This window comes from Bison bison, unplaced genomic scaffold (assembly GCF_000754665.1).
Source record: "Bison bison bison isolate TAMUID 2011002044 unplaced genomic scaffold, Bison_UMD1.0 scf7180017864503, whole genome shotgun sequence".
Classification (NCBI taxonomy): Eukaryota; Metazoa; Chordata; class Mammalia; order Artiodactyla; family Bovidae; genus Bison; species Bison bison.
This window is the reverse complement of record NW_011495061.1, coordinates 6,861,303-6,884,879: the sequence shown is the minus strand read 5'-3', so window position 1 is coordinate 6,884,879 and position 23,577 is coordinate 6,861,303. Positions and strand designations below refer to the sequence as shown.

The 23,577-nt window shown below is 38.4% G+C and overlaps 1 protein-coding gene across 1 annotated transcript in view; it reads left to right on the top strand.

The window, feature by feature from the left end:
- Positions 1-23,577, top strand: part of SBF2 (SET binding factor 2) — a 502,701-nt gene that overhangs the window by 69,633 nt on the left and 409,491 nt on the right. The gene's annotated exons all lie outside the window — the stretch shown is intronic.

Here is a 23,577-nt window from a genome sequence, read left to right as displayed (position 1 = left end):
AGGATAGTTTTGCTGGAAATAGAATTCATAGTTGATATTTCTTTCTTTCAGCGTTTGAAAAATGTTGTGCCCTTCCTTTTGGTCTCTGTGGTTTCTGATGAGAAGTTAGCTGTCATTTGAATTGGTATTATCCTGTGGCAATATATTGTTTCTCTGTTGCTTCTTTCAAGATTTAAAAAAATTTTTTTCCAGAACATCAATAATAATGTGTCTTGGTATCAATTTCTTTGACTTTATCCCATTTGAGATTCACTCAACTTCTTAAATTTCTCTGCTTTGCCAAATTTGAGAATCTTTCAGCCATTATTATCTCTGAATACTCTTTTCGTTACACTCCCTCCTCTTTCCCTAGTATTCCAGTTACATGAACATTAGCAGTTTTGTTATGATAACATGGATCTCCAGGGCTCTGTTTATATTTTATTTTCTCTTTTTCAGAATTGGATAAATTCTATTAACTGTCTCAAAGTTTAGTAATTCTGTTCTATGCCATCTCTATTCTACCACTGAATCTTTCCGCTGAGATTTTTATTTTGGTTATTTTATTTTTTTATTATAATTTTCATTCATTTTATAACTTCTCTTTCTCTGTTGATATTTTCTGTTTTTCCTATGTTTCACAGGAATTTGGAATTAATTATTGATGCATTTTTGTGACAGATACTCTAAAATCCTTGTCATATGTTGTAACAACTGAGTCATATCTTTGTCTATGTTGGCATCAGTTGATTGTCTTTTCTTATTCAGGTTTGATTTTCCTGGTTCATGGTACAGTGGATATTTTTAAAATTACATTGCGGATATTTTGGTTGCTCAGTTAGTTGTTCTGCTTGTGTTTAGTGCATAGACCATTATCTAATTCTGTGAGCTGTTGTTCCAGTGGCAGTCTAATTTTCAGGTCTTTGCAATGTTATTTTGATCTTGGTTTATCTGGTTCTCCCACAGGTCCAGACTAGTGCTGTCTGAAGTGGCAGAAGGTATTTCCCAAGCTGGACTGTCTGCTGCCTCTTGGTGTGGGAGGGGAATCTCAGAGCCCGCAAGGCCTAAAATGTTGAGTTGACATTCCACCCCCCCACCCCTACCCCAAGTATTTTAAAGATGTGACTCCATTGTCTTCTGACTTGCATTGTTTATAATGAGAAGTCTGCTGTCGTTCCTCTTACTTTTGTTACTCTTAATAGCATGTTTCTTTTTTTTCTGGCTCTTTTTAAGATTTTTCTCTTTATATCATTTTATAGTAATTTGATTATGATGTGCCTTGGTATAGTTTGCCACATTTGTGTGTGTGTTTGGGGTTTGCTGAACTTCTTGATCATTAAGTTTACAGTTTCTGTCAAATTTGGAAAAATAAAATTTCATCAAATTTGGCCATTTGTTACTTCAGATATATTTTTGTCTCTCTCCTCCCCAGCTCCTGTTACATGCATATTAGGTCAATAGAAGTTACACGACTCAGTGATGCTCTGTTCATTTTCTTTCCATTTGTCTCTGTTTCGTTTTGGAGACTTTCATCTTTTTTTTCCTGTAGTGTCTAATTCATTCATTGTATCCAGTGTATTTTCATGTTCACATACCTGAAAATATGCAACAAACTTATAATAACTTTGAATGTCCTTATCTACTGATTTCATCGCCTTTGTCGATTTAGACTCTGTTTCAGTTGGTTGATTTTCTAATCATTATGACCCATACTTTTTTGCTTCTTTTCATGCCTGGTGGTTTTTGACTTAGATATTAGACATCGTGCATTTTACTCTGTTGAGTGAAGAATATTTTTACATATCTATAAATGTTCTTGAATTTTGTTCTGGGATGTAATTAAATCACTTGGAAATAGCTTGATCATTTTGACCCTTGTTTTTCAGTTTTGTTAGGTGGGCCCACAGCAGCATTTAGTCTGGGGCTGATTTTTCCACACTGTTAAGGCAGTACTCTTCTGGATTCTCTGCTTGAAGCTCTGGGAATTATGGCAGGATTTTTGTTTGTTTCTGTCCCCCCTGTGCCCCTCCCCTCCCCCACACACTTTGGCTATTGGGAACACATACTATTCCAGGCCTTATGTGAGCTCTGAGACTCATTCTGTCTGTTCCTTTAATGTGGTTTATTCTCTGGCCTCAGGTGGTTTTTCTCACATTCAAGTAGTTAGATAGCTGAAGACTCAGGTAGACCCTCTGCAGATCTCTGGACTTCTCTTTTACTATGAATCTCTCTTCTCTTTGGTATTCTGCCCTGTGAACTCTAACCTGTTTAGCTTTCCTGGACCCTTCACTCTATTGCTTCAACTTAGGGAAGCTGCTGAACTTCACTTCAGATTCCCTATTCCTGTTCTGCAGGCTGGAAGCTCTCACTAGGCAGTAAGCTGGGGCAATTGTAGGACTCACTTAATTTGTTTATTTTCTATCTAGATTTACTGTCAACTAGTGCCTGATGTCAGTGTATGAAAAACCTTTGTTTCAAGTATACTTCTGGGCATATACCCTGAGAAAGCCACAATTCTGAAAGACTCATGTACCCCAATGTTCAATGCAGCACGATTTACAATGGCTAAGACATGGGCTTTCCTTGTGACTCAGTGGTAAAGAATACACCTGCCAATGCAGGGGTCGTGGGTTCAGTCCCTGTGTTGGGAAGATAACCCTGGAGAAGGAAATGGCAACCCACTCCAGTACTCTTGCCTGGGAAATCCCATGGACAGAGGAGTCTGGTGGGCTACAGCCCATGGAGTTGCAAAGACTTGGTCCTGTCTTAGCAGCTGAGCATGAGCACAACAACATGGAAGCAACCTAGATGTCTGTCTACAGATGAATGGATAAAGAAGATGTAGTACATGGCACCCCACTCCAGTACTCTTGCCTGGAAAATCCCATTGATGGAGGAGCCTGGTAGGCTGCAGTCCATGGGGTCACTAAGAGTCGGACACAACTGAGCGATTTCACTTTCACTTTTCACTTTCATGCATTGGAGAAGGAAATGGCAACAGACTCCAGTGTTCTTGCCTGGAGAATCCCAGGGACGGGGGAGCCTGGTGGGCTGCCGTCTCTGGGGTCGCACAGAGTCGGACATGACTGAAGCGACTTAGCAGTAGCAGCAGCAGTACATATATACAATGGAATATTACTCAGCCATAAAGGAGAACAAATTTGAATCAGTTCTAGTGAGGTGGATGAATCTAAAGCCTGTTACCCAGAGTGAAGTAAATCAGAAGAAGAAAAACAAATATCATATATTAACACATATATGTGGAATCTAAAAAATGGTATTGATTAATCTATTTGAAAGGAAGGAATGGAGATCCAGATGTAGAGCAAGGACTTGTGGACACAGTTGGGGAAGGAAAGAGTGGGATGAATGGGGCAAGTATCATTGACATAATATACACTATCATGTGTAAAATAGATAGCTGGTGAGAAGTTGCTGTATAACACAGGGAACCCAGCCTGGTGCTCTGTGATGGCCTAGAGGAGTGGGATGGGGAGAGGGATTATATGTATAATTATGGCTAATTTGCATTGTTGTACAGCAGAAACCAGCACAACAGTATAAAGCAATTTCTCCCCAATTAAAAAATGAAAAAGAAAAACACAAGGTTATATAGTTATTGTTGACTTATTATTTTTAATGGTATGCATTGTATTGTGTGTATTCTGTTAAATTTTGAAATGCATTCTTCTTCCCTTCTGTGAAAGCCCTTTGGCTTTTTGCTAAATTTAACTCTGGAAAAAAATAGTTTGTGTGTTCTTAATAAGCCTTTTGAATAATAGGAGATTATACTGGAAATTCGGAAAATCATATTGCATTCCTACCTAAATTTTTGAATAACCACAAAAAGGCTTGTTTCAGTTGAAAAAAAAACAGACTTCTTTGATTAAATACTAAATGGATCAAATATGAAAGCCTATTGTGGAATGATTTCCTGCATGCTTTCTTTGCAGTGAATGAACAGTTTTTCTTTTCCTTATCCTTTGAAAGTTGGTCTTTACTGGCACAATTAGATCTTGTGTTGCAGAGTTTTGATCTTCTGATTATTTTGGCATTATAGCACAAGGCTTTGATGAATAAGAAAACATTTTTTAAAATGATAATTTGGTAAAAAGCAGATTTTTCAATTAAGCATGGGGAGCTTGGGATCTATAAGACCCTCATCTTAATTTTACTTATGAACAAGTAAATTAAATTTCTGCTGATCAGCTTTTTTACCCTGTTAAGATGTATAAGTCAGCTATATGTTTCTGAAAGATCATAAGTCTGATTTTTCTAGTGTCGTGCTTTTGCTTCACTTGTTTCCCCTAAGGGTAATATTCTCAGTGAAGAAAAGAACAGGTGCTAGGCACAGTGCTGAAGCTGGAGATTGTTTGGGATAGAATAGAATAGAAGGACTGGTGCCAATGCCAGTGATATGTATATAGCATGTTTTGACCAAAACTTTTTCCCTGTGGGAAATTTTAACTCCAACTGGGAGAATTGTTGTTGTTTAGTCACCCCATCGTGTCCAATTCTTTTTGACCCCATAGACTGCAGCATGCCTCCCTGTCCCTCACCATCTCCTGTAGTTTGCCCAAGTTCATGTTCATTGCATTGGTGATGCTGTCCAGCCATCTCATCCTCTGACGCTCTCTTCTCCTTCTGCCCTCAGTCTTTCTCGCATCAGGAACTTTTCCAATCAATCGTCTGTGCACATCAGATGACCAAAGTACTGAAGCTTCAGCTTCAGCTTCAGTCCTTCTAGTGAATATTCAGCGTTGATCTCCCTTAAGATTGACTGTTTGATCTCCTTGCTGTCTGGGTGACTTTTAGGAGTCTTCTCCAGCACCACAGTTTGAAGGCATCAATTCTGCCTTCTTTATGGTCCAGCTCTCACAACCGTCGTGACCACTGGGAAGATAGCCTTGACTGTCTTCAAGGCTTTGTGATAGCCTTGACTATACAGACCTTTGTCGACAGGGTTAATGTCTCTGCTTTCCAACACACTAAGTTTGTCCTCACTTCCCTGCCAAGAAGCAGTTGTTTTCTGATTTCATGGCTGCAGTCACCATCTGCAGTGATTTTGGAGCCCAAAAGAGGGAATTCGTCACTACTTCCACCTTTCCCCCTTCTATTTGCTGTGCAGTAATGCGGATGGATGCTATGATCTTAGTTGTTTTAATATTTTGTCTTAAGCTGGTTCTTTCACTCTCCTCCTTCACCCTCATCAAGAGGCTCTTTAGTTCTCTTCGCTTTCTGCCATTAGAGTGGTATCATCCACACATCTGAGGTTATTGATATTTGCCTGCATATCTTGATTCCAGCTTGTAACTCATCCAGCCCAGCATTTTTCATGAAGTGCTCAATGTATAGATTAAACAAACAGGGTGACAGCAGACAGCCCTGTTGTACTCCTTTCTCGATCTTGAACCAGTCAGTTGTTTCATACAGGGTTCTAACTATTCCTTCTTGGACCCATATACAGGTTTCTCAGGAGACAGGTAAATTGGTCTGGTATTCCCATCTCTCTGAGCGTTCCACAGTTTAATGATCCATACAGTCAAGGCTTTATCATAGTCGATGAAACAGAGGTGTTTTTCTGAAATTCCCTTGCTTTTTCTGTAATCCAGCAAGTGTTGGCAATTTCATTCCTAGTTCCTATTCCTTTTCTAAACCCAGCTTGGACATCTGGAAGTTCTTGGTTTGCATAATGCTGAAGCCTAACATATGCAAGATTTTAAGCATGACCTTACTAGCATAGGAAATGAGTGCGATTGTCTGATGGTTAGCACATTCTTTGGTATTGCCCTTCTTGGTAATTGGGATGAGGATTGACGTTTTCCAGTCCTGTGGCACTGGCTGGGTCTTCCAGATTTGCTGGCATAATGAATGCAAAATCTTGATGGCATCATCCTTTAGAGATTTGAACAGTTCTGCTGGAATTTCATCACATCCACTAGCTTTATTAACAGCTATGCTTCTTAAGGCCCACTTAACTTTGCACTACAGAATGTCTGGCTCTGGGTGACTAACCACAGCATTGTAGTAATCCGGTTCATTAAGATCCTTTTATACAGTTCTTCGATGTCTTCTTTTCATCTCTTCTTAATCTCTTCAGCATCTCCTATGTATCTACCATTTTTATCCTTTATTGTGCCTATCTTTGGGTGGAATGCTCCCTTGATGTTTGCAGTTTTCCTGAGGAGATCTCTGGTCTTTCCCCTTTTGTTGTCTTCTTCTATTATTAAGCACTGTTCGTTGAAGAAGGCTGCCTTGTATCTTCTAGTTATTCTTTGGAACTCTGAGTTTAATTGAGTATATCTTTCCCTCTCTCCCTTGCTTTTTGCTTCTTTTCATTCTTCTGCTCTTCGTAAAGCCTCCTCAGATAACCACTTTGCCTTCTCGCTTTTTTTTTTTTATCTTTGGGATGGTTTTGTTCACTGCCTTCTGTACAATATTACAGACCTCACAGACGGTAAAGAATTTGCCTGCAATGCAGGAGACCTGGGTTCGATCCTTGGGTTGGGAAGATCCCCTGGAGAAGGGAATGGCAACCCACTTCAGTATTCTTGCCTGGAAAATAACATGGACAGAAGAGCCTGGTGGGCTACAGTCCATGGTGTTGCAAAGAGTTGGACACAACTGAGCGACTTTCACTTCACTTCACTATTAACTAAATCTAGTCCCTTGAATCTACTTGTTACCTCTACTGTGAATTCATACGGGATTTGATTTAAGTCATACCTGGCTGGCCTACTGTTTTTCCTGGTTTTCTTTAGTTAAGTCTGAATTTTGCTATGAGAAGCTGATGATCTGAGCCATAGTGAACTCGAGGTCTTGTTTTTGCTGACTCTGTACTGCTGCTTCTTCTTCGGCTACAAAGAATGTAATCAGTTTGATTTGGTATTGACCATTTGGTGATGGTGATGCCCATGTGTAAAGTCATCTCTTGTGTTGTTGAAAAAGTGTATTTGCTACAACTAGCGAGTTCTTCAGGCAGAATTCAGTTAGTCTTTGCCCTGTTTCATTTTGTTCTCCAGTGCCAAACTTGCCTGTTACTCCAGGTATCTCTTGACTTCCTACTTTTGCATTCCAATCCCCAATGATGAATAGACCATCTTTTTTAGGTGTTAGTTCTAGGAGGTCTTCTCGATCTTCATAGAACTGATCAACTTCAGTTTCTTTGGCATTGGCGGTAGGGGCATAGACTCCGATTACTGTGATGTTAAATGACTTTCCTTGGAAACAGAGATCATTCTGTCATTTTTGAGGCTGTACCCAAGTACTGTATTTTGGACTCTTTCACTGAATATGAGGTCTACTCTGTTTCTTCTTTGGGATTCTTGCCCACATTATATCTACAGTAGTAGATATAATGGTCATCTGAATAGAAGTTGCCCATTCCTGTCCATTTTAGTTCACTGATTCCTAAGATGTTGATATTTATTCTTACCATCTCCTACTTGACCACATCCAATTTTCCTTGATTCATGGATGTAACATTCCAGGTTCCTATACAGTGCTGTTCTTTGCAGCATCTGATTTTACTTTCATCACCACTGACAGTTGTATCTGCTTTGGCCCAGCCATTTCATTCTGGGGCTATTGGTAATTCTCCTCCACTCTTGCCTGTAGCATATTGGACACCTTCACACCTGGGGGACTCATCTTTTGGTGTCATATCTTTTTGGCCTTTTATACTGTTCGTGAGGTTCTCACAGCCAGTATACTGGGATGATTTGCCTTTCCCTCCTCCAGTGGATCATGTTTTGTCAGAACTCTCTGCTATGACCAGTCTGTCTTGAGTGGCCCCGCATGGAATGACTTATAGCTTCATTGAGTTATGCAAGCCCCTTCACTATGACAAGGCAGTGATCTTTGAAGGGGAGTTGGGAAAATAAAAAATATTAATCAGACTTATGCCAATTTGATGAAATGTTTTTGGAAAATATTTTCTGGAGAAACTCCTTGAACAATTTTTTAGCATGTTACAATTAAGTAATTTCCACTTTTTCCATTTTAGTTTTTATTTTATTGAAATAGTTTTTAAGATTCTGTCAACAGCTATCAAGCTGTTAAAATGGTCACATTCTATGAAATGTATGCCCCCACTTAAAAAATTGAATAATGTATGTACAGTGAGTAACAGACATAAGATCTAAAACATGCTTGTGCTAGGCTAACTAAAAAAATTAAACAGGTATAACTTGAGTCTGAAACAGTTTTTTGCAGGTACAGGGTAGCATCAAAACATGTTTAAAACAGGGTTTACATGTTTCTTCCAAAGTCTTGTGGTCACCAAAGGACCTAATGTAATTTAGAGCAATAGTTGTCTACAGTGTATCACTTAGACCAACTCAGTAATCTCAAGTACTGTGTTCCGTTCTGGAGTACTACTCAGGCAAACTGGCACACACTTACTTTGTTATAATCATGGTCATCGTTGTTATCATCATCATCAACACATATATAGTATTTACCGTGCACCAGATGCTTGTTGAAACTCTTCACATGTATATTAACTCATATTTTTCCTGACAAGAGCTCTTAAAATGTAAGTAATAGTACCTTTTATGTATGGGGGGAAAAATGAAGCACAAAGAGATAATACTATTTTCATAGAGTCACATAGCAAGTAAATGGTGGAAGTGAACTAGGAAATGGCAACCCACTTCAATGTTCTTGCCTGGAAAATTCCATGGGTAGAGCAGCCTACCCATGGGATCACAAAGAGTGGGACATGACTGAGCAGCTGAGCACATGCAGGTAATCTAGATCCCTACTCCATATTCCTAACACTGTAAAAAAATTTTAAAAATCACATTGGAATCTGAGGAGGAAATTGAAACTAATTTGAAAAAGAAAAGATTAGGGGAGGTACAGAGGAGAGACAGGGGGCAAGATTTTTGTTAGTTATATTCAAATATTTGAAGAACTGCCTTGTAGAAATGGGACTGAATTTATCCTATGTAGTTCCAGGAAGGAGCACTGTGACCAGCAGATAAATTGCTGCTGTTGTTCAGTTGCTCAGTCGTGTCTGGCTGTTTGTGCTCCATGGACTACAGCACGCCAGGCTTCCCTGCCCTTCACTATCTCCTGGAGTTTGCGCAAATCCATGTCCGTGCTATTTAACCATCTCATCCTTTGCCACCCTCTTCTCCTTTTACTTTTAACCTTTCCCAGCATTAGGGTCTTTTCCATTGAATCGGCTCTTCTCATCAGGTGGCCAAAATATTAGTGCTTCAGCAGTAGTCCTTCCAATGTATAGTCAGGGTTGATTTCCGGAAGGATTGACTAGTTTGATCTCCTTGTTGTCCAAGGGACGCTCAAGAGTCTTCTCCAGCACTGCAGTTCGAAAGCATCAGTTCTTTGGCACTCAGGCTTCTTTATGATCCAACTCTCACATCTGTACATGACTACTGCAAAAACCATAGCTTTGACTATATGGACCTTTGTTGGCAAAATGATGTCTTTGCTAATTAATAGCTATTTGATATGCTGTCTAGGCTTATCATAGCTTTCCTTCCAAGCATCTTTTAATTTTATGGCTGCAGTCACCATTCACAGTGATTTTGGAGCCCAAGAAAATAAAATCTGTAACTGCTTTGTCTTTTCCTCCTCCTGTTTGCCATGAAATGATGGGACTGCATGCCATGATCTTTGTTTTTTGAATGTTGAGTTTTAAGCCAACATTTTCACTCTCCTCTTTAACTTTCATCAAGAGGCTCTTTAGGTCCTCTTCCCTTTCTGCTGTTAGAATGATATCATCTGCATGTCCAAGGTTGTTGATATTTCTCCTGACAGTCTTGTTTGCAGCTTGTGATTCATCTACCCCAACATTTCGCATGATGCACTCTGCATATAAGTTAAATAAGCAGGGTGACAATACACAGTCAGGTGGTAGAAAGTCCTTTTCTGCTCAGTTTTGATTCTACTCCTTGCAGTTTTTCCAGTCTGGGGTCTTAAACTGCTCTAGTAATTTTAGTCCATGCTACAGAAATGTGCTGCCACTCTCAAATTGGCCATTCTACTTTCTAGTGAATACTTGTTAGCTGTTTTGGGGTCCTCATCATAGAAGACGAATCATGCATTATTTAGCTTGTTTCACTTAGCATAGTGTCCTTAAAGTTTATTCTTGTTGTAGCATTTGACAAGATTTCCTTTTTTAAGGCTAAATAATATTCCATGTTTGTATATACCCCATTTTATCCATTCATCTAATAGATTTTTTATATCTATAAATTTAATAGCACCTATATAATTTTTTCCACCATTGAAGGTACAAAAGTGGTTAATATGCTTTAAAACTTTTCATTCATTACAAAGAAATGTGTGTACATATTAGAAAATTTAGAATATATGTATCAGGCAGTACAATTGAATGAAAATCCTATGTTAATGCTTTGATGAGCATCTTTCTATATGTTTTCTGTGCTATATACTCACGAGTACTCATGTCGAATAAACTGGTAAAATGTGTTGACGAAAAACACCTAAGTCAAAGTAATAGTGATCGATATTTGGTAATATAGTTGGCTAAGATGTTCTGCTTGATATGAGCTTTCTTAAGATTTTTTTGGGGGGGTGTTTAATTAATTTATTAATTGTACAGGAGACAGGGATCAAGACCATCCCCAAGAAAAAGAAATGCAAAAAAGCAAAATGGGTGTCTGAGGAGGCCTTACAATTAGCTGTGAAAAGAAGAGAGGTGAAAAGCAAAGGAGAAAGGAAAGATATACCCATTTGAATGCAGAGTTCCAAAGAATAGCAAGGAGAGATAGGAAAACCTTCCTCAGTGATCAGTGCAAAGAAATAGAGGAAGACAATAGAATAGAAAAGACTAGAAGTCTCTTCAAGAAAATTAGAGATACCTAGGGAACATTTCATGCAAAGGTGGGCTCAATAAAGGACAGAAATGGTATGAGCATAACAGAAGCAGAAGATATTAAGAAGAGATGGCAAGAGTACACAGAAGAACTATACAAAAAAGATCTTCATGACCCAGGTAGTCGCGATGGTGTGATGATTCACTTAGAGCCAGACATTGTGGAATGTGAAGTCAAGTGGACCTTAGGAAGCATCACTACGAACAAAGCTAGTGGAGGTGTTGGAATTCCAGTTGAGCTATTTCAAATCCTAAAAGATAATGCTGTGAAAGTGCTGCACTCAATATGCCAGCAAATTTGGAAAACTCAGCAGTGGCCACAGGACTGGAAAAGGTCAGTTTTCATTCCAATCCCAAAGAAAGGCAATGTCAAAGAAAGCTCAAACTACTGCACAATTGCACTCATCTCACACGCTAGTAAAGTAATGCTCAAAATTCTCCAAGCCAGGCTTCAACAATACATGAACCTTGAACTTCCAGATGTTCAAGCTGGATTTAGAAAAGGCAAAGGAACCAGAGATCAAATTGCCAACATCCATTGGATCATCAAAAAAGAGAGTTCCAGAAAAGCATCTATTTCTGCTTTATCGACTATGCCAAAGACTTTGTGTGGATCACAATAAACTGTGGAAAATTCTTCAATAGATGGGAATACCAGACCACCTGACCTGCCTCCTGAGAAATCTGTATGCAGGTCAGGAAGCAACAGTTAGAACTGGACATGGAACAATAAACTGGTTCCAAATAGGAAAAGGAGTACGTCAAGGCTGTATATTGTCACCCTGCTTATTTAACTTATATGCAGATTACATCATGAGAAACGCTAGGCTGGATGAAGCACAAGTTAGAATCAAGATTGTCAGGAGAAATATCAATAACCTCAGATATGCAGATGACACCACCCTTATGGCAGAAAGTGAAGAAGAACTAAAGAGCCTCTTGATGAAAGTGAAAGAGGAGTCAAAAAGTTGGCTTAAAGCTCAACATTCAGACATGGCATCTGGTCCCATCATTTCGTGGCAAGTAGATGGGGAAACAGTGGAAACAGGCTTTATTTTTTGGGGCTCCAAAATCACTGCAGATGGTGATTGCAGCCATGAAATTAAAAGACGCTTACTCCTTGGCAGGAGAGTTATGACCAACCTAGACAGCATATTAAAAAGCAGAGACATTACTTTGCCAACAAAGGGCCATCTAGTCAAGGCTATGGTTTTTCCAGTAGTCATGTATGGATATGAGAGTTGGAGTATAAAAAAAGCTGAGCAGCGAAGAATTGATGCTTTTGAACCATGGTGTTGGAGAAGACTCTTGAGAGTCCCTTGGACTGCAAGGAGATCCAACCAGTCCATCCTAAAGGAGATCAGTCCTGGGTGTTCATTGGAAGGATTGATGCTGAAGCTGAAAGTCCAATACTTTGGCCACCCGATGCGAAGAGCTGACTGATTTGAAAAGACTCTGATGCTGGGAAAGATTGAGGGCAGGAGGAGAAGGGGATGACAGAGGATGAGATGGTTGGATGGCATCACCAACTCAATGGACATGAGTTTCAGTAAACTCCGGGAGTTGGTGATAGACAGGGAAGCCTGATCTGCTGCAGTCCATGGGGTCACAAAGAGTCAGACACGACTGAGCAACTGAACTGAACTGAATTAATTTATTTTTTAACTGAAGGATAATTGTTTTACAGAATTTTGTTGTTTTCTGTTAAACCTCAACATGAATCAACCATAGGTATCCATATACCCCATTCCTTTTGAACCTCCTTTCCATCTCCCTCCTCATCCTACCCCTCTAGGTTGATACAGAGACCCTGTTTGAATTTCCTGAGACATACAGCGAATTTCTTTTGGCTATCTATTTTATATATGGTAATGTAAGTTTCCATGTTACTTTCTCCATATATCTTACCCTCTCCTCCCCTCCCCCCATGTCCATGTCTATTCTCTAGTTTCTCCATTGCTGCCCTGCAAATAAATTCTTCAGTACCATTTTTCTAGATTCCATATATATGCATTAGAATATGATATTTGTCTTTCTCTTTCTGACTTATTTCACTCCGTATAATAGGCTCTAGGTTCACCCATGTCATTAGAACTGACTCAAATGTGTTCCTTTTTATGACTGAATAATATTCCATTGTGTATATGTACTGCAACTTCTTTGTCCATTCATCTGTGAGTGGACATCTAGGTTGCTTCTATGTTTGTTTGTATTGTAGCATTTGACAGGATTTCCTTTTTTATGGCTAAATATTATTCCATGTATGTATGTACCCCATTTTCTTTATCCATATATCTTTTAGTAGATTTTTAAAAAATATTTATTTGGCTGTGCCAGGTCTCAGTTGTGGCATGTGAGATCTTTTGTTGTGGCATGTGGGATCTTGTTCCTGACTAGGGATAGAACCTGTACCCCATGCGTTGGAATCACGGAGTCTTAGCCGCTGACCACCAGAGACATCTCTGTTAATAGATGTTTTAGTTGCTTTCACCTTTTGGCTGTTGTGAATAATGCTTCAGTGGACACGAATGTGCAAATGTCTCTTTGAGATTCTGTTTTCAGTTTTTTTTAATATGTACCCAGAAATGGGATTTTTGGATTATATGATAGTTCCTTTTTTAGTTTTTTGAGGAACCTCCATACTGTTTTCTATAGGGGCTGTACCATTTTACATTGTAGACAACAGTCCGCAATAGTCCCAGTTTCTCTGTGTCCTCTCTAACGTGTGTTGTTTTCTGGGTTATGATAGTTGCCATCCTAATCTGTGTGGTTTTAATTGAGTTTCCCTAATGCTTAGTGATATTGATCATCTTATCATATGCTTGTTGGCTGTTTATATGTCTTCTTTGCAGAAATGTCTATGTAAGTTCTTTGCCTATATTTAAATTGGACATTGTTGTTGAGTTGTTGGAGCTCTTTATATATTGTAGATATTAACTCCTTATCAGATATCTGGCTTGCAAATACTTTCTCCCGTTTTGTAGGTTGCATTTTACTGTGTTTTAATTTCCTTTGCTGTGCATGAATCTTTGTTTGATGTAGTCCCATTTTGCTGTTTTTACTTTTTGTTGCCTGTATTTTTATGTTATATGTAAGAAATTATTACCAAATCCAATAACATCAACCTTTTCCCTTTTGTTTTCTTCTAGGAATTTTGTAGTTCAGGTATGGTTTAGGCCTTTAATCCATTTTGAGTTAATTTTTGTATGTGGTGTAAGGCATGGATCCATTCGTATTCTTTCACATGCAGATAAATAGTTTTCCCAGCACATTTTGTTGAAGAAACTGTCCTTCCCCATTGTGTAACCTTGGCACTTTTCTTAAAGATCATTTGACCATATACATGAGGGTTTATTTCTGGATTCTCTATCCTGTTACATAGGTCTTTTATTTATTTATTTTTTTGCTGCCCAGGGTCTTCATTTTGGTGTGATCATTGCTGCTTACAGGGGCTTTTCTAGTAGTGGGGTGTGTCCTTCTTTTGTTGTGGAGCACAGGCTTTAGAGCTCATAGGCTCCGTAGTTGAGGTGTGTGGGCTTAGCTGCACTGTGGCATGTTTGATTTCAGTTCCCCGACCAGGGATCAAACCTGTGTGCCCTGCATTGGAAAGCAGATTCTTAAGCACTGGACCACCGGGGAAGTCCCTGTTACATTGGTCTTTATGCCAGTTCAATTGTGCTGTTTTGATGCTTTTATATGGGAATTCAGCAAAATTGGTGAGCTAGGTTTCTGCTACCTCCATCTTCTTCAGATTTTTTTCTTTTTACAGATTTGAAGAGGATGTCTTATGTTTTCAACTATGTAATTAATGTAAGTGTTGATTGGGACAGAGTAAAACAAATGGCAGCTAAAGGCTGCCTTTAGGTTGCCATTGATTTCTCAATACTCTTTGGATGTGTTTGTGGCTCAGTCGCTAAGTTGTGTCCGGCTCTTATGACGCCATGGACTGTAGCCTGCCAGGCTGTCTGTTCATAGGATTTTCAAGTCAAGAATACTGGAGTGGGTTGCCATTTCTTCCTGAGGGGACCTTGCCAACCCAGGAATTGAACCCATGTCTCCTGCCTGTGTCTCCTGCATTGGCAGGCGTATTCTTTACCCCTTGGGCCATCTGGGAAGCCCTGAGATAATATGAACAGTGGGAACTCCTTTAAAGTATATTCTTTAAGTAAAAGAGTGAGTCGTAACTTGATCTAACTTTTCTTGTCTCAAGCCTGTCTTTTGTGGCAGATTCTTTGCTGCTACGTGTGTGATCTCATTCTTAATGGCAGCTTTTTATGATGGGGATTATATTAACCATATTTTGAGGTTGAGAAAACAGATTTCTAGAGAGTAAGTGAAATAGTGGAGCCTGAATTTGAACTTAAGTCTGACTAGCCTCCAAGCCCAGGTTTTTCCACTGTACTAATCAGAGGTTAGATACACTGTGTCTGCCATCTTCCTTTATCAGAATTTGTCGTCTTTGTGTCTAAAGACAAATCTATGTGCAGACTGTTCTTGTCCTCCTTGGGAGAGATGAGGATCAGTTAGGAACCGAGGGGTGGGCAATCTGTGATGAAAGTAAGAAGACATTTTAGTTGATGTATTGTTCTGCATTATCCACTCATTTACTTGTAAAATTATTTCAAAGGTCAATGATAAAGGCTACTGTTTCATTTGTATGGTAATTACTATTTAAAGGTTTCTGTTAGTACCATTCATTTAATTTTCTTTTTGGCTTTTCACTAATTTTCCCCAACTATTTATTGAGGTAAAATTAACAAGCAAAATTTAAGATATTTAAAGAATACATCATGGTGATTTGATATACATATGCATTGTGAAAGGATTCCCCCACCTAGTTAGTTAATTCATCCATCATCTCACATATTTGTCTTTTTTTTAGGTGAGTACAAGTTCTACTGTTAGCAAATTTCAATTTTGCAATACAGTGTTGTCAATTATAGTGTTGTCACCATGTTTTACATTAGATCCTCAGAACTTATTCATCTTATAGTCGAAAGTTTGTACTCTTACTAACATCTCCCTGTTTCCCTGCAGCATTACTCTAGCTGAAATATGCCAGACAGAGAAGGACAAATACCCTTCTGTATTAATAGAGTGAGAGACTTCTGCTTTTGCATGCACATATTAATAAATTTAGTCCGTTATTTGATTTATATATTTGAAACGTGTTAGTGAGAAAGTCCATACTTTAATTTCCATAATTATTCATGAATGTCTGCAGTATTAAATGTAGACTGAGTATAAAGTTTGCTGAGTATAAAAATCATATGAAAAACAAAGTCATTGTGAAAAGAGGTTATTATGTATATGCAGCATGCACTTTTAGAAAACTCGAATTGCATTTTAGAAATTGAAGTGTAGTTGATTTGCATCATTTTAATTTCAGATACAGAGCACTGTCCCTGACTCAGCATTTTTTATAGGTTACTCTCCATTTAAAATCACTACAAAGCAGTGACTATTTTCCTGTGCTGTATAGCGCATCCTGTGGTCTGTCCATTTTATACATCGTAGTTCTTACCTTTCAACCCCCTATTCCCATCCTGCCTCATAAGTGAAATAGAAACAAACTCACAGGTATAGAGAACAGACTTAATACATTGCTTTTTAAACCATGAAAGAATGTCTGCTTTTAAGATTTTTTGGGGGGGATACACCGTTTGTTGTTGTTACTTAGTTGCTCAGTCATGTCTGACTATTTTGTGACCCCATGGACTGTAGCCCACCAGGCTCCTCTCTCCATGGGATTTCCCAGGGAATGTTACTGGAGTGGGTAGGGATTACCTTCTCTAGGGGATCTTCCTGATTGAGCCTGCATCTTCTGCATTGACAGGCAGGTTCTTTACCACTGAGCCACCAAGAAAGTCCTTGTAGTTTCTGTGGCAGTTCACGCTGTCATTTTTGATGGTTCTCATTCTCACAAGGTTCTTCATTTATATTGATTCAATAATATCTCCTCTGAATTATAGCTTTTGGCTCTAGTTTGTTCCACTCTATCTTCTTCCATATAATAGCTCTTTACACATTTGGAGAAAGTTCTCATATGTGCTTCTTTTTAAGCACTTTTAAAAACACTTTTCTGACTAAATCTTCTTTTATGTAAAATTTTCCATACCCTTTACCAGTTTGAAAGGGCTTGATGTATCATAGATGCCTTTTACAGTGTATTATTGTTTGGCCTGTTTTGTGACAAGGAATCATAGATCTAGTCTAGTCTCAGAGGGAGGAATATTGTTACTTCTGAAGTTTGATGGCAGATGCTCCAGTGCTACTGGTTTACTGGAGGTAGAACTTAGACAGCTACCCAGCCTTTCTCTCGCATCATTTCTGCTGCCTCCTGTGTCTGTACTGCCAACCTGTCCTGTACTGGCAAGTCTTGGCCTGGGTTTCTGCTCTTCTGTAACTGGCTTTACACATGACCCCCTGGGTTGCCTGACTCACAAGTCTTGATACATCTTTTTAGCTGCTTTAGTCTCTCATTTCTTCTATTCGGAATTTCCCAGCAGAGGAGCCAGGTTTGTCTAAGGTACCTTTTATAGGTCACTCTGGTCATAAGTTGCTTGCCAGTTGCTTGCCCTTGCCCACCTAGTAGTCCCATTCATTGACTCAACAAGTATTTTATTAAATATCTAATATATACTAGTTATTGTTCTAAATGCCTGGGATACATCAGTAAACATAGCAGGTCAAAATCACTGTTTCCATTCTAGTGAGGTGAAATATATAAGTAGAAGTAAATGTACTAGTCAGATTAATGATTTCATAATTTCTCTCTGGTTGGTAAGAGAGAGAGGATTGTGTGCTTCTGAACATGACTGCTGCCCTTCATTGAACTGGTGCCATTTTTGATAGAATGTAATATGGGCAGATGGACTTCAGAAAGCAACTCTAATATAGATAACCACCGATCTAGTTGTGTAGACAAACATAGAGAAGATTTTAAAAAGTATGCATTAGAGTAGCATTTCTCAAAATTCAGAGCCTCTGTTAAGCCAAGTAGTATATATTTTATATGTGTATACTTAAAACATATACATGATACTAAAATGATTGATTTCTGTCAGTTGATACGATCAACAAATATCGAGCATCTTGTTTCATATAGAGCAAAGTATTGCATTTCTTCAGTTAATTAACCCCTACTGACTTCATTTCTTCTGCAAATGAACATCTTCCTCATACTATTAGCTGTTCCACACCTACAGCATGCTACTTAGCACTCTCAAAAAATACTGTTTGACTTTCCTGCAGTCATTTGGTAAGGCTTGAACAGTCACTTTGGCAGGGTGAATGGTTGGATCATCCTAGGTCACTTGATAATCCTTGTGGTGGGCCGGGTAAGTGGATTACCCTATCAGGACCCAGGGGAAGGTAGATGGGTTACCACACATAAAGGAGGGAAAAGTGTGCCTGATCACGCCAGTATTTCCTCACCCTTCCTAAATTTGTGTGGGGCGGTTTGTCTAGCATTTGCTCTTTTTTTAAAGAAAGCTATTTCCAAATGTGTTGGTATCCTGCTAAGAGTCCCTCTTTTTATGTATGAGCTCCACATTTGGTCATTGTATTTCCTGATTTTATGATGCAGTGGTAGAGTAGGGGCTGGAAAGAAAATCAGGAAGGCCTTGACTAATAACTGCCCCCTCTTTTTTTTTTTTTTTTCAATTTAGCTGTATGCAACGCACTGAACAATCACAATTTGTCAGCCTAGCACCTGTCTTTTCTAAGAAGTGATCCCCTTTCTTTTGAGAAGTGTCTCTCTCCCTACCCAGTTACCCATGCCCATTTAATACATAGTGCAAATCGGAGCTGTTTCCACAGCCATTCTGATTGACTTCACCTCTGGACACAAGAATCAGCCCACAGGTGGACATTTGAGTCTAAAACAGTCTTTCTGCAATATGGCTTGCTCCTTAACATAAAATTTCATCTTGTCAGCATTCTTAAATACAACCAGCGCTTCCTGTAAGAATGGTTTTAGGTAAATTTTATAAACTTGGAAAATAAATTTAAACATTCAGTTTAAAGTCTTAAAATCCAAAAAGAAGCATCAGACAATGTTCGTTTACTTCCATAGGGTATTCTCCCAAGTTTCTCAAAAGTTAGCTGTACCAATTTGCATATTTGATATTCAAAACCAAGTTACTGTAGCTCCTTCCACATTTTGTGAAATACCATGTTACCATTTTTATTTTTGCCTTTTTATAACCTAATTTCCATTTACAAATAGCATCATATAAGGAAGTTATATCACTCATGAATCATATTTCTCTGTGTGCTTACAAATGTTACATCAGCATTTCACACTAAGCTTTCTTCTTATTGAAAGACTGCATATAATTATGAAATCAATAAATTAAGTATATGGCTTCTGGAGACCTTTAGAAAGTTACGTTCCTGCTTACAAGGAGCTTTTTACTTTTCAAATTGGCATTAACTAAACAAGTGAAAGTAACAGTCTCATTCTTATATACAGGGTGTAAAAAATTATATCTTACTGATGGGCCCTTTGACTTTGTGTGAGTTTTTAAAATTTTCATATTCTTTGATCCATTAGTTGTATACCTAAGATTTTTTCTGGGCAAAAGTGAGATGAGGATAAAGATTTGTATAGAAAGGTGCTTTCATAGCATTATTTATAATAGAGAAAATAGGAAATATATATAATTGTCAAAGGCATGTTAGAAAACATTAATAATAAATCAATATATAAACTTAAGTTTAGTATTATCTTGATTATGATGGAAAAAATACACATATGAGAAAAGCCTAGGGTAAAATCCAAACATTAGCAGTAATTGTCTTCGGGTGTGGGATAATAGATGATTTCTCCTTTATATTTTTATATATTAAAGTTTTTTCTGCAGCTGACATTTATTATTTTTATGATTAGTGAAAATTAATGTGATAAAATATTTCCTGAGCCTGAAGTACATGAGTTATGACTTTCAGAATTGAAAGCAATATAGGAACACCTGATTAAATATGATGAGATATATAATATTCATATCACTTTTTAAAAAGTGAGAGGAGATATAAGTTTAAAACAGTTTCCATCAGTATTAACAAATCTATTGAAATAAACTTTTAGCTCAGTATGAACTAAGTGCCAGGCATTCATTATGCTAGGTACTTGGGCATATAAAGATGGTTCTGAAAGAACAGAAGCTGTCTGTCATTTCTGTAAAAATTTCCATGATTTCTCTGCTACTTCTGTCGTTGTACTTACTGTGATGTACTGAAATTATCAGTTCATTTTTACTGTTTTCTGTTCTCTTAATTCCTTGAGATAGGGGCCATGTCTTTTTCGTTGTATATCTCCAGTATCTAGTAATTTGTTGAATTAAGTTTGCTATGAATGTAAGAACTGGTGATACTTGAGGTGGATTTTGGAAGCTGGGTGTCTATAATAAATCACTTTTAGTTTACTCTTACTGAAATCCTTTATTTCCCTGTAATGGTTGGTATATGAAGAGTTACTATACTGCAGCAGTTGTTCATTTTTGAGAATGTTTTTATTTTGCCTTTTTCAAACGTGACCTCAATTTTAGAACAATTCTCAGTTGGTCAATAAGATGAATTTAACTTTCCAGTTATCTTTTAAAGGTAAGAATTTGGTCATAAAGTGATTGAAGTCTAAGTGAGAGCCAAAGGGAAGTTCAGTTCACAGGGATGAAGATGAGAGATGATAGTGGATGATTTCTTTTTAAAAAATTGAATCAGGTGTTAAGGTTTCCTTAAGTTAGATGCACAGATAATCAGAATGCAGTTGCTTTTACTTCAGAGTGAGTGGGAACAACATGTAGAATATGTAAGTGCAGGAAGCTCTTTAAAAAGTACAGCAAAAAGCAATTTAGATCTAGCATGTACTCTCTAGCCCAAATTGCTCACAGATTATATCCCCAAAGATCAATTTTGAGTTGATCTGGTCTTTAGTGTCACAGGGTAATTTTGTAATAGTAATGATAGAGAAATGATATAGACTCTGTCTATCAAGGGATTAGATATGACAGAGTGCCTGAAGAACTATGGACAGAGGATCATGACATTGTACAGGAAGCAGGGATCCAAACCATCCCCAAGAAAAAGAAATGCAAAAAGGCAAAATGGCTGTCTGAGGAGGCCTTACAAATAACTAGGAAAATAAGAGAAGCCAGAGGCAAAGGAGAAAAGGAAAGGTATACCCATTTGAATGCAGAGTTCCAAAGAATAGCAAGGAGAGATTAGAAAGCCTTCCTCAGTGATCAGTGCAAAGAAGTAGAGGAAAAAAAACAGAAGGGAAAGACTAGAGATCTCTTCAAGAAAATTAGTAATACCAAGGGAACATTTCATGCAAAGATGGGCACAATAAAAGACAGAAATGGTATGGACCTAACAGAAGCAGAAGATATTAAGAAGAGATGGTGAGAATACACAGAAGAACTATACAAAAAAGATCATCATGAGCCAGATAACCACGATGGTGTGATCACTCACCTAGAGCCAGACATCCTGGAATGCAAAGTCAAGTGGACCTTAGGAAGCATCACTACAAACAAAGCTAGTGGAGGTGATGGAATTCCAGTTGAGCTATTTCAAATCACAAAAGATGATGCTGTGAAAGTGCTGCACTCATTATGGCAGCAAATTTGAGAACTCAGCAGTGGCCATAGGACTAGAAAAGGCCAGTTTTCATTCCAATCTCAAAGAAAGACAGCGCCGAAGAATGTGCAAACTACCACACAATTGCACCCATCTCACATGCTAGCAAAGTACTGCTCAAAATTCTCCAAGCCAGGCTTCAACAGTACGTGAACTGTGAACTTCCAGATGTTCAAGCTGGATTGAGAAAAGGTGGAGAAACCAGAGATCAAATTGCCAACATCCGTTGGATCATTGAAAAAGCAAGAGAGTTACAGGAAAACATCTACTTCTGCTTTATTGACTACACCAAAGCCTTTGACTGTGCAGATCACAACAAACTGTGGAAAATTCTTCAAGAGATGGGAATACTAGAGCACCTGACCTGCCTCCTGAGAAATCTGTATGTAGGTCAGGAAGCAACAGTTAGAACTAGACATGGAACAACAGACTGGTTCCAAATAGGGAAAGGAATACGTCAAGGTTGTATATTTTCACCCTGTTTATTTAACTTACATGCAGAGTATAGTATGCAAAATGCTGGGCTGGATGAAGAACAAGTTGGAATCAAGATTGCTGGGAGAATAACCTCAGCATTAACCTGAAGTTATATTAATAACCTCAGATACACAGAAGATACCATCCTTATGGCAGAAAATGAAGAACTAAAGAGCCTCTTGATGAAAGTGAAAGAGGAGAGTGAAAAAGTTGGCTTAAAGCTCAACATTCAGAAAACTAAGATCATGGCATCTGGTCCCATCACTTCATGGCAAATAGATGGGGAAACAGTGGAAACAGTGACAGACTTTATTTTTTGGGGCTTCAAAATCACTGCAGATGGTGATTGCAGCCATGAAATTAAAAGATGCTTACTCCTTGGAAGAAAAGTTATGATTAACCTAGACAGCATATTAAAAAACAGAGACATTACTTTTCCAACAAAGTTCTGTTTAGTCAAGGCTATGGTTTTTCCAGTGGTCATGTATGGATGTGAGAGTTGGATGATGAAGAAAGCTGAGCGTCGAAGAATTGATGCTTTTGAACTATGGTTTTGGAGAAGACTCTTGAGTGTCCCTTGGACTACAAGGAGATCCAACCAGTCCGTTCTAAAGGAAATCAGTCCTGAATATTCATTAGAAGGACTGATGCTGAAGCTGAAACTCCAATCCTTTGGCCACCTGATGCAAAGAACTGACTCATTTGTAAAGACCCTGATGCTGGGAAAGATTGAAGGTGGGAGGAGAAGGGGACGACAGAGGATGAGATGGTTGGATGGCATCACTGACTCGATGGACATGAGTTTGAGCAAGCTCCAGGAGTTGGTGATGGACAGGGAAGCCTGGCGTTCTAGTGTCCTAAGGTTGCAAAGAGTCGGACACGACTGAGCAACTGAACTGAACTGAATGATATAGATGAGTGGTTTTCAACCAGGGGCATTTTTGCCCCCGTCCCCAACCCCGAGCATATTTGGCAGTGATTTGGAGACATTTTTGGTTGTAACAACTTAGTGGTATAGATGCGGTGTTATTAACTGTTAGTGGGTTAAAGCTAAGGATGTTACTAAACATACTATAGTGTACTATAATGCACAGGATAGCTCCCCTCCCACTGCCTTCAAACCCAACAAGGTATTATCTGGCCCAGAATGTCAGTGGTGCTGATGTGGAGAAACCCTGTTTAGGTGATTGTCTAATTTCCAGGCCACTCTGAAAAATCTTTCTTTAACCTTGCACAGTGCTTATAGCCCATAACTGAAGCTTAGTGCTAATAGTGCCATTTCATTTGTCATTTAAGATTACTTTGTCTTCATGGTAAAGGTTTTAAAGTTCAACTTGAGATACTGAGCAGAAGATGGCTTTCCTTATTGGAAATAAAGGGTAGTTACTCCCATGATGTGGAGACTTGATTTCACATGCCTGTTTTTCCTAGTATTTCTGTGTCATTCTTCTGAGAGTCTGTAGGATGGGAATTACCTATCATTTCAGTATTGTGTTTAGAAGATAGTTTTATACCCTTTAAAACATGAACATATTTAATCAGTATATAAATTTATTCAACAAGTATTCATTTAGAAATAAGTATTAATAAAATGAGTATTCAGATTTTTAAGT